General features: G+C 40.4%; 1 long non-coding RNA gene across 1 annotated transcript; it reads left to right on the forward strand.

The window, feature by feature from the left end:
- The first annotated feature begins 1241 nt into the window (after nucleotides 1-1241).
- Nucleotides 1242-5330, forward strand: LOC127507958 (uncharacterized). The gene is made up of 4 exons (XR_007928620.1): nucleotides 1242-1948; nucleotides 2090-2669; nucleotides 2746-3034; nucleotides 3174-5330. It is a non-coding gene; the product is annotated as an uncharacterized LOC127507958 (long non-coding RNA).
- The last annotated feature ends 7144 nt before the right edge of the window (nucleotides 5331-12474 follow it).

Here is a 12474-nt window from a genome sequence, read left to right on the forward strand (position 1 = left end):
CATCACTGACTGTGGAAACTGGACTTCAAGCAACATGGTTTCTGTGCCTCTCCACTCTTCCTCCAGACTCTGGGACAGTGATTTTCAAATGAAATGCAAAATTTACTTTCATCTGAAAAGAGGACTTTGGACCACTTCTTCTCCTTAGCCCAGGTAAGATGCTTCTGACGTTGTCTTTGGTTCAGAAGTGGCTTGGTACGTGGAATGTGACAGTTGTAGCCCATTTCCTGAAGACATCTGTGTGTGGTGGCTCTTGATGCACTGACTCCAGCTTCAGTCCACTCCTTTTGAAGCTCTCCTAAGTTCTTAAATCAGCGTCACCTGACAATCTTCTCAAGCCTGCGGTCATTCCTTTCACTTGTACACCTTTTCCTACCACACTTTTTCCTTCCAGTCAACTTTCCATGAATATTCTTTGGCACAGCACACTGCGAACAGCCAGCTCTTTCAGCAGTGACCCTCTGTGGCTTACCCTCATTGTAGAGGGTCTTGATGATCGTCTTCTGGACAACTGTCAAGTCTGCAGATTTCCCCATGACTGCTGTTGGGATTACTGACCTAAACCCAGTATTTATACCCTGAGAATGGTAATATAATAGAACTTGAAATTAAATATTCTAATAATTTGAGATACTGATTTTTTTATTTTGATGAGCAGCAAGCTGTAACCATGAAAACAAAAAAAGTCTGGAAATATTTTACTATGTCTAATAAATCTAGAATATATTTAAGTTTTACTTTTTTTAATTAAATTACAGAAAAAAAAAAACAAAAACACACTTTCATGATATTCTAATTTATCGAGATGCACCTGTACAACCTACTGGCAAAACCAGCAGAGTTTACAGATTAAAGTGCTAAACACCAATACTGAAGCTCTCTTGCTGACCTATTCAGACTTTAGGCTGAGAGTTGATAAGAGTTAATTGCTCTTTATTCCTGAGGAAAAAAGAGAACAGGTAAGCAGGTCACACGATATACATATTGCCCGCAGTTATCAAGTGTCGACAGTCCAGATCTCTCTAAAAAAGGCCATAAGATATTGTCTTGTTTTCCTGAGGGAAAAAAAAAAAAAAATCTGAATGAAGTGAGTTGTTGCTTAAAAACAAAATTGTCTTCCAGTGGGGTAAGAAAATTCAAACAGAAACAATATATTTTTTACCCCACTGGAAGACAATTTTGCTTGTTTTAAGCAACAACTCACTTCATTTAGATTTTTTCCTCCAGAAAACAAGACAATATCTTATGGCATTTTAAACAAGACAAAAATACTGAGTAAGAAAAGTATTTTTGCAGTGTTGATTTTACGATCTCAGAATAAAAGTTGTGTGACAAGACGGGGTTAAGGGTTTAAACGCATGTGGTGATATTTCTGAGATTCAAATCAAATCATCCTGTATAAACTGCAGACTGACTGGTATGTCTCTTCACCAACGATTTGTACAGCTGAAATGAGCAAGTTGTCCTCATTTTTCTCATATCTTAAACCCTGTATTCCTCACTTGTACAGCACTTCTTCGGACGATGACACCTCCTTAGCTGAACTGGGTACAGCTGGAACCAGTTCGCGGAAAGACTTCTCTGCCTTTGTGACCAGATTTCCGGTTTCTCTGGAGGGCCAGCCACCAACCAAAAGGCAGCGGGTTGATTCAGGGTTTCCTGCAGACCGTGTCTTTTACGACAAGTGGCGGACTTCTCAGTACGCCCAGAGAGAGGAGTATCTGTTCAGCACGCTTCACACTCCGCAAGCCTTCAGCCGTAAAGGTGGCGAGGCTGATCGCGCAGGAGGGGTGGAAGGCCAACCATCCCAAGCCCGAAGAGATCGAACGGTTGTGGAAACCGGCTCCCAAGCGCACCATCGAGACTGATGAGGTCATAATTAAATGTGTGTCTGAGCAGACCTGGACAGGCCTGGCCATCAAGGACTTTGGTGCCGAGCAAGGTCTAGGTAAGAAAACCTTATGCAATAATGTAAATGTACATTTTAGCTGCCATTAACTGCACCAAGAACTAAAATGAAATCCTGAAATGTCTGTCTACATGTCATGTTTATTCAGTAACTCAAAATGTAATGCTCTCTTGATTATAGGAGTGGTTGCAACACGACGGTTTTCTAAAGGCGACATTGTGTGCGATTACCACGGGAAGGTAATCCCAGCTGCAGAAGGGAGGGCCATGATGCAGAACATTCATGACGAGGCCGGGTACGTGTTCTTTAAAGCTGGACAGAGAGACCTGTGCATCGACGCCCAGACCTTCCCCTGCGAGTGCCACCCCGACGCAAACACAGTTGGCAGAAGAATTAACCATTCTTCCAAAAGGCCCAACTTAAAGCCCTTTCACTGTGTGCTGAAGGTGAACGGAGAAGACAAGGATGTCATCCTCTTCAAGGCACTGCAGGACATCACCGTGGACACACAATTCAAATTTGACTATGGGGTAAAGAGAAAGTCTTTCCGTGGAGAGGGCCTGAACCTGGAGTGGCTGGATGAGTAGGCTTCCATGTACTTTTTTTAGTAGGTTACACAAAGATGAGATATGTGGCTTGGAAATTAGCCCGCTCATTCTTCTCCTTGCCTACTTTTTTTCTCTTTAGCCACAAAAAAAAAAGTAAAAGACCAATACAGATATTTTTTTTTCTTTCAATATTCATAGTGGAAGTGCACCAGGTAATGATACAAACCTTTATGCACACTCTCACACACTCACAAACAGAGTCACATCAGTAACGTGTCCTTATTACAGTCTGCTGTGACAGAAACCCCTGCTGCCCATCATCTGTTTGTCCTGGAGAGAGAAAGATCACTGACTTCTCCAGCCAAGATAAGTTCAACCAACTGTTTTATATGCTCCACTAATCATTCGATTCACACAGACAGTCTGAGTCTAATCTGCGATTTCTTCTTCGTTGCAGCTACAAATAACCAAACATCAGCAGCTCACTCAGAAGAAGAAGAAGAAGAAGAAGAAGTTTTAGCGTTCGTCCCACCTTTTAACAACTGGAGACAGTATGTGCCATGATGCACAGTACACAGTAATGAACCTGTTCATTGCTTCTCTCCGTATATCAGTTTATTCGGTTCATTGTCTAGTGTTGGATGTGTTTATGCTCTCCAAGTGCTCAAAACTTCAGTCCACAAAATTACACTTCCCCTAAAACCTTCTTCTTCCAGCAGGACCATGGGGAAATTTGACAGAGGGGGGCACACGCTGGATCAAGCTTGCAAGACATATTCACATCAACACGACAAAGGTATTTAAATTAAAACAAAACTCATCCGACTCGTGATTTCATGACATCAGTTAATTTGCTTTGTTTTCAATGCCAAGTACACCCATAGCGCTGGTGCAGTCCGGCCTCGGGATGTTGTGGACGCAGCTGAGCTGTTGGACTCGTTGGCCGGGTATGTCTCTTCACCAACGATTTGTACAGCTGAAATGAGCAAGTTGTCCTCATTTTTCTCATATCTTAAACCCTGTATTCCTCACTTGTACAGCACTTCTTCGGACGATGACACCTCCTTAGCTGAACTGGGTACAGCTGGAACCAGTTCGCGGAAAGACTTCTCTGCCTTTGTGACCAGATTTCCGGTTTCTCTGGAGGGCCAGCCACCAACCAAAAGTTTGTAACGCTCTCTGCAGAGCTTTGCAGTTGAGGACAGTGTTGTTCCTATACCAGGCAGGGATGCAGCCAGTCAGGATGTTCTCCACAGTGCATGTGTGAAATGATTTGAAGGTTTTGGGTCTTAAACTGAACTTCCTCAGCTGTTTGCAGAAGAAAAGACACCGATGAGCCTTCTTCAGCAAAGCGTCGGTGTGGATGGACCATGTGTGGTCCCCTGGTGATGGGAACAAGAAGAAACTTAGCTCATCAGCGCCACTGATGCGGTGTAGCCTTTTCTCAAGCAGGGGATGAAGTCCTTACATAAGAAAACATGCATTAGGAGGTGGTAAAATCAATAAACAATTTATAATACTATTATTTATAATTGTTGCACTGGACTTACTATTGATTCCTGTTGGAGGTTTTTGGAGGTATGGGTCAAAAGAATCCTTCCACAATTATCTCACAGGTGTGAAGTCAGCACTGAGTGTTTTCAGTGTCAGCACAAGTAGAAAAGGAGAATACATGCCTATTTCTTCAACAACTGGCTTCATCCTCCTTCAAACAATCAGACAAAACAATAAAATCAATCAATTCAATGAATGCAGGTTTGCATTTTTCTAAAAAAAAAAAAAAAAAAAAAAAAAAAAAAAAAAAAGTACATTTCTATAATGTACTTAAAGTGCTCTATTTTCATGCACTAATTTTGTACTTTAGTACTTTTATACTAAAAAGTAGAATTAAGAATCTTAAGAACATCTAAGTGTACTCAACTGTGCTATTTTGAGACACCATGAAATATGAACTAAAATGTGCTTTTAATATACTATCTCTGTATTTACAAAAAAAAAAACAAAACAAAAAAAAAACTACTTGTAGTACACTATTGGTTCAAATGTACTATAAGTGCTAACTAAACATTTTTTTAAATACAGAGATAGTATATTAAAAGCACATTTTAGTTCATCTTAAGAACATCTAGAAGTAGAATTTTTAGTATATTAAGTACAGAATTAGTGCACAAAAATAGAGCACTTTAAGTACATTATTGAAATGTACTTTTTCACCTGGTTTCAGCAATGAGTTCTTGGATTTCTGTGTCTTCTTGTTGGGCTTTGGCAATGTCTGACCATTCTATTGGAAAGGCTGCAAAGGAAGTTGAAGAATCTATGGGAACACAACTATGGGAAAGTGTGTCTGGAAAAATACTATTGTCTTTTTCTGTACTTGACAGAGAATTCAAATTCTTGGAGACAGATTCCCCAGTGTATCAATCGAGATGAGGGTTTTGGATCGTTGAAAACCCAGGTAAGAGCAGCTCTAGGGATGACCATTTGAAGTGATCATGCTAAGGTCTCCATTTTTCTATTGCCCATACCACAGCACAACACTCCTTATCCGAAACGGAGTATGACTTTTCAGCTCCTCTTAAAAGACGTGAAGCATAGCCGACTACATGTTCCACTCCTGCAATTTCTTGGGTTAGAACAGCTCCTACTCCAAGGTCGCTTGCGTCCATCTGGACTCTGAATGGTGCACTCAGGTCAGGGGGAATTGTGATTGGTGCACTAATCAACTCGAAGGAATTCTGACATTCTTCGGTCCACATCCACGTAGCTCCTTTCTTTTTCAAGGCATGCAATGGTGCAACCTTTTCTGAGAATTTTGGAATACATCTCTGGTACCAGCCTGCCATTCGTAGAAATCGTTGCACTTCCTTCAGAGATTTTGGTACAGGAAAATCGTTAACAGCATTGACTTTGTCTTGATCTGTCTTTATTCCTTCAACTGAAATCACATGTCCGAGAAATTTCAATGACTTCTGACTTCAAATTGCACTTTTGAAGATTCAACGTTAAGCCCGCTTTGTGCAAGCATTGCAATACTTCTCTCAGAGGGTTAAGATGCTCTTGCTCAGACTTTGAGTACACTACAATATCATCAATGTACACAAAACAGTGTTTTCCTTTCTAATCCTTCATCACAAACTCCATAAGACATTGAAATGAGGCTGCTGAGTTAAGGCCAAAAAGTAATCGTAAAAATGCATACAGCCCTGATTGTGTCACAAAAGCAGTTTTGAAAACTGCAGCTCTGTGCACAGACTCGAGGATATCATGAATCTGAGGCATGGGATATCTGTCCAGACACATCTTTGCATTCAGACCTCTGAAATCAATACAAAATCTTCGTCCACCTCCCTTCTTTGGCACTAGGACTACAGCTGCCACCCAGAAAATGTGGTCCTTCTTTAAAGTGATAAAAAGCAGTTGCAAATGATGTACTAAAATACACATAACCCACTCATCTTTGCATCAATAAAATGCGCAACACGTTATATTTTACTACCAAATTATATGCATTATATATGTTTTCCTTGACATCTCGCGATTTCAGGGCGAAGGTAAAGTATACAGAGCATTGCCAATAGCCAAATTAATTCCACTTGTTACCAGGAAATCCATACCTAGCACCATGGTTATTGTAAGATCATCCTCCTTCATTATAAACAGTTCAACTTCATACCTTCTTTGTAGCTCACATTCACAACCCCATCTCCCATAGCATATAATACTTGACCATTGGCTTGCTTGAAAGTTTGACCACAGCTTGAATTTCTGCTTTTTATGTCCCAGCTGCCTCCAACATGACTCTTGTATCAGAGGGAGTGAGCTTCCAGTATCAACCAAAGCTTGAAAGTATCTTCCTCTGACCAACAGGGGCAAAGACAGTGTTTTTAAGTTGGACTCATCTGTCGTAGATTGTAGAATGCGGGTTGAAGGAGGACTTAACTTAGGGTGAAAATCTCGTTCAAGTGGGGATTTTCTTTTCTCATTTTCTACATTAACCTGGCTCAAATAACGCTTTGCTTCTCAATTTGTGTTCCAGTTCTCACCAACTCACTCACTTCCTTCACATTTCCTCTCAGTAAACTTGCAAATCTGGGGTTATAATTTCTCAAAATGGCTTGAACAATCTCTTTCTCGGTCATCTCTTTCTTCCATCTTAGACAAAGGGCTCGGTAGTGGTAAGCAAAATCACGAATGGATTCTCTGGAACCTTGTTTCCTTTCTAAAATATGTTTTGTTGCTGCAGCTTCATAGTAAATCGGTAAGGAAAGCATGTAAAAACTCTTGTATGAATTGCTCCTAAGTAAGTACAGGTCTTCTCTCAGCCAACCACCAGGCTTTAGACGTACCCTTTAGCACAGAAGTAAGAGATGCTAGGATTTCAGAATCTGTGAGGGGTCTAATTGCAAAATACTCTTCACAGCATTCTACGAAGGAGATAGGATCATCAGAATCAAATTGAAGAAATTTAGCTTTTACAGGTGGACGATAAAATACGTAATTTACATTGTCTGGTAAGCTGGTAATTTGGTTAGGTCTTGCATGGTAAGCTGGTGCAGACAATGGAGGAGAAACTGGAGTAGACATAACATGAGCATAACTTAAGATTGGCATCAATTTGAGTGTCTCTTCTCTTCAGACAGTCAACCATTGACTTTCCCAAAACTTGGATGCTTAACTTGCTCACATTCTCTTTCAATTTTTTAATTCAATCTTTCTTCCAGGAGCTTACACTGACTGTTAAACTTAGTTTGTGAGCAGCATTGACTTACCTTTTGCAGACAAGTTTGTACACCACCCTTTAGGAGTTGTAACTCGCTCAATCAGTCCATGACTAAATTTGTTCGGTTGGACGAAAATCAGGAACCATATCATCTGGAGGAGAAAGGGGAATGTCAGGTTGAACATCAGATTCATTTTCATTGTCTGAGGTAAGGTACAGTTCCTGTAAAGCTGCTTTGACACAATCTGCATTGTAAAAAGCGCTTTATAAATAAAGGTGACTTGACTTGACTAAAGGACCAGCTGTGAAATCAGCATGGGGTTCATACTCATCCTCTGCACCACATGATATTGACATTTCTATAATACAATGCACACATTAAACAAAACACAAACACCATATAGACCTTTCCCCCTAGTGTCCGGGAAGAACATAGCAACCATAATTGCAAATAAATCTTGTGACAGGCAGTGACTGTTACAACATGTTCAAGAGAAATCATGTCCAATCGCTGCACATGTTATCTGAGAATGATGATGTGAAACTTTACCTCTGATAGAACTCTCCAGAGCTCTCCTCAGACGATGGCTCGCGGTCTGGCTCCTCGTCTGGCTCGTCCGCACCTTCTCCAGGGCTTTGAGGAGCAGATGTAGCTGGAGAGGGCGCAGGCAGCGGGGGGGCCGGGAGAACTGGAGGTGTGTTCATTACAACCAGGCCCTTCTTCTGCATCTCCTCTAACAACCTAAGGAAATAAAATACATAACAGTGAATACACACACACACACACACAGACAGACACACACACAGACAGACACACACACACACAGACACACACACACACAGACACACACACACACACAGACACACACACACACACAGACACACACACACACACAGACACACACACACACACAGACACACACACACACACAGACACACACACACACACAGACACACACACACACACAGACACACACACACACACAGACACACACACAGACAGACACACACACAGACAGACACACACACAGACAGACAGTATTGCACTGCAACAGGACATGACAAAGGAGCAAAGCATAAAATGCTCTTAGTCTGCAGCATAGTAAAGAAGCACAACTCTTCAAAAACAACCACAAAAACATAAATAAAACACAAAAGTTGTAGTGCCAAGATGCAAATGTGTATGTCGACTCCACTATCCCCAAAATAACATTACTGAATTTTCACACACTTTGTTAAAAGATCTTAGATCTCACACTAATAAAAACAAGGCAGCTATACACAGCAAACTTTGAATTTGACTACACATTGGAAAACTGAACTCTCTCAATAAAAGAATTAAACTTTTCCTTATAAGAGTCTTGTTGTCAGTGGAGTCAGTTTGTCGGATTACACATTGGCAAAGGGAGCTTTTTCTTTCAAAAACCTCTATACCCATCTCTTTTGACTTACTAACACAGTGAGAGCCAGACAGGACCACACAGCACACGTAGATAGGCTCACAGGGCACGATCAGGCACTACACCGGCCTTGCTGCTTGGTGGAGAGAGGAAGCTGCCAGAGAAGCTCAGCTTGCAGGAACTGGAACAAACAGGAGAAACAAGTCAGCACGTAACAAACTAGCCAAGACATGAGAGAAAGAGGGCACAATATAAAGGGAGCAGAGAACATTAGGAACAGGTGACAACACTCACGAGGACTCAATTAAACAAAGAAAGGCAGTGCTGTCAAAAGCTCACACTGTGCAGGGTCTCACAAGAACCAGAAGAGAACGGGAAAACACTGAGCATGCTTTGAGAGAAAGGAGAACTAGGATATAGTTGCTTTACATTTATTTATTTATCTCTCCTTTTTGTGATCCTCTAACAGAACTGTGGACCTGTTTAGGATGAACAAAAAAAGCTCTACAGACTTTTTCATTTGCACTTTTGATTAAAAACTTTATTTATATATCATTAAGGTAACTGTTTTTTAAAAAGCTTTATAATTCATGTTGGCACAATACGATGTTTTTCCCCCCTCTCCTCACTTGCCGCTTAACTGATAGTTAAATTAAGAAATGTATAGAAAGGAAGATGTCAGGAGGGACAGAGGACCCAAAAGCGATGGCAGGAACAGAAACCGTTTCTTAATAGATAATGAAACATAGGCAGTCTGCCGAGCACCGGCTCTTAGGGTAAACGCAGCTGGAGAACTTAAATTGTCCACATCAAACTAAATGAAGAAAAGGGTCCCGAGCTTGTCCGAGGGCTCACGGTGAAGAGGTTGCACAGTCCCGAACCAGAAGACACAGCACCACAGAAGGCAGGTGGCCAAGCGATCTCAGGCAGCAGGAAGACTAGGCAGAGAACAGGGGTATCTCTTCCCCCGATAGAGCTTATAGAACGCAGTTAGAATGTCCACAAAACTCAAGATATTGGAGCAAAAATGCCCCTTATTGAGTTTGTCTCATGTTTATTTTGTCCTAAATATAAATGAGTGCAAAGTGCAAATGCAATAGTTCAGCAAGTTGATATTGTGTTATTTTAGACAAAATATTGTCTGTTTTGTTCAATTTTGCCAATGAAACTATAAAGACAAAGCAGAACTGTTCGTCTCCACGCAATACACAGCAAGTGTTTAATTTCTGAATCTGCGTTTTGAACGTAACAAAAGTGATTCAGCGGACCATTCATAAAAGACTTGAAGCGGCGATACACACAGACTGACATCAGAGGCTTACAGTGATAATGATAGGTTACGCTTACCAATTTCTTGTTATCCCACTCCATGCAGCACCCCTATGCACTGCATATACTGCATACCCTATTTTTGCGCCGCTGACACGACTAGATAATACAGACAAGACTAAGACTGTGACTAACAATACGGAAAAACATCTAATGAAGTCTAGTAAGCATAAAGAGCTGAGTTACATGCTAGAGAATACACAATAATCTGGCAAAGAGCTGAGAGAACAGCAGAGAAAATTAGAGTAGAAAAAGAACAGGTGTGGAGATGATCAGGGCGAGCGCTGATTGCAATAGCGAACAGCTGAGTCTAAGTAGCAGTAATGACCGGAGAAAGAGAAACGGGGCTGTGTACGAAATCGCCCCCTAACACGCTCAACGGCTAGAGAATACCCATAATGCACTGTGAGAGTCGTGTGCTGAATGAATTCCCGCGTCTCGCCAGGAGATGGCGCCGGCAGCTGAATCAATCATCCATTCATTCTCCAAACCGCGCAGGTCCAGTATAATATCATACAGGTATAAATTCCTTTTTAATTAATCATTAAATCGTTTAATTAAGGTTTGTACATGCTAGTTTTCATGGCAGAGTTTAACATAAATGTTCTGGAGCTACGTTTCAAATTATTATTAAACAGCAGCACAAACTATGCGAAATCGGCAGCCCTTCCGGTGCACTCAGTGTCCGAATTCACTCACTCGTTTCATTCAGTCCTTCATGTTATATTAGTGGCAATTTTGAATGAGGGTATAGGGGGCGATTTCGAACACAGTAAGGGAGACATTTCCAGAGCAGGAAATAGGATGGCTTCCCCAGCTGCCCATGATATTGCCTGATTTTACATTGGGACCTCATGCTGAGGACAAGTTAAATTACAAGTGTTTTCCAAGAGAGCATGATTGTAAAACAATACTAATGAAATTCTTTAAAAATATAAGCCTGAGATGTTGTTTATAATTTTTGAAGTTCTTCTGTCATGAGTCGGGTTTGATAGTCATATTTTACATTTTAAAATATTAATGTTTTAAATGGTAGGTATATATATATATTTTTACACAATGTTGAAGGATCTCTTGGTCACAGCTTTAACCTGCCAACCCTGTCATCCAGTGTGATCATTACTGTCAATAGTGGTGGGATAAATCTTGTCTTTTTTGTGAAATGGCTCCATTGTACATTGTGGTTAAGATGGACAAATATTCAGTATTGTCAACTCTGTCAGGCTTAACTTCAATTTTGAAAGATATTTCATTCATAGTTGAATTTATGTAAAAAAAAAAAAAAAATATTGTAATAATATGTAATAATTATTATCCGACAACATTTGTTTACATACAGTATCAATATAATATATAATATTTTTGTCCCCAAAATATGGTAGGTACACACACACACACGTAAAGAAATACAAATATTTGAATTCTTTTATTATTATTATTATTATTATTATTATTATTAAATTACAATGGAGGTGCAAGGTTAAAAGGAAATTAAAATGTTAAAAACTGAACAATTTTGTGTATAAATATGAAAATATTTTTACAAGCTACATTTAAAACCACACATATACAGTTAAAGTACCAAGAAAGAAAAGACATAAGGAAAAATAAATGCCCCTAAAAAATAAATAAATAATAGTCAATCATGAAGAGCTTTTCAGAGGACATCCATGTCCACAAGATCCTGTAGGTCAACACTGCAGAAGTCCTCAAAATCTGCCAGAAGAAGTTCTGCAAGTTGCTGGTTCTGGATATCTGGCAGGAAGTTTGAAAAACAAACCATTAGTTTGATGTTCCATTTAGGGGCAGACAATAGAGGACCATTAAGACAGTATAGCCCAATCAACACGTACCCAGCAGCCCATCCACAGACTGTTCTGGAAAGGACGAAGAACTGCTTTCCATGGCCAGGATGTCTTCTGGATAAGATGGATGGGTAAATAAATATACAAACAAACAACAGCGATAATAATAATAATACATAATAATAATACAAACAAATTACCCATATGACACCTGTGTTCCTCCTGCTGGTTGTTTGGTGGCTGTACTGGCGGTCTCAGTACGTCAAATGTGGAGATCATGGGGAAAGTGGGGTTTGTGACCAGGTTGACCAGGCTGGTGCGACACAGTGGGCAGTCCAGGATTTTCTGCAAACAAATGAAAGCAATATCTCACCAAGTCAACTGAACTGTACTTACAAAATCAAAAAGCAGAAGATTCCTGGGTAAATTTAAGGAGCTCCTTGTTGATCTTCACTGAAGTTCTTAATGGTCTTACCTGGGCTCTGCGATGGCCTTTTCTCAACCAAAATTAGCCTCTCTCTGGGTCCAGGGGCAGAGCTAGGGGGTGACTGGGGCCACCACTGTGACCCCACATTTAATGTACTGAGCCTCCCAGTACAGCCACCAAATATCCAGCAGGCGTCATATGGGTAATTTGTTTGTAATTCGTTAAATGCCATTGTTTAAAAAAATGCTTTATCGGCTGGAATTTCAAAGATCTTCAGTTATTATGCTTTCAAATTTTATGCCATCTATTTAGGCCTATCTTCCTGACAATTTTTTT

The sequence above is a fragment of the Ctenopharyngodon idella genome, unplaced genomic scaffold (assembly GCF_019924925.1).
Source record: "Ctenopharyngodon idella isolate HZGC_01 unplaced genomic scaffold, HZGC01 HZGC01CH25, whole genome shotgun sequence".
NCBI classification, from domain to species: Eukaryota; Metazoa; Chordata; class Actinopteri; order Cypriniformes; family Xenocyprididae; genus Ctenopharyngodon; species Ctenopharyngodon idella.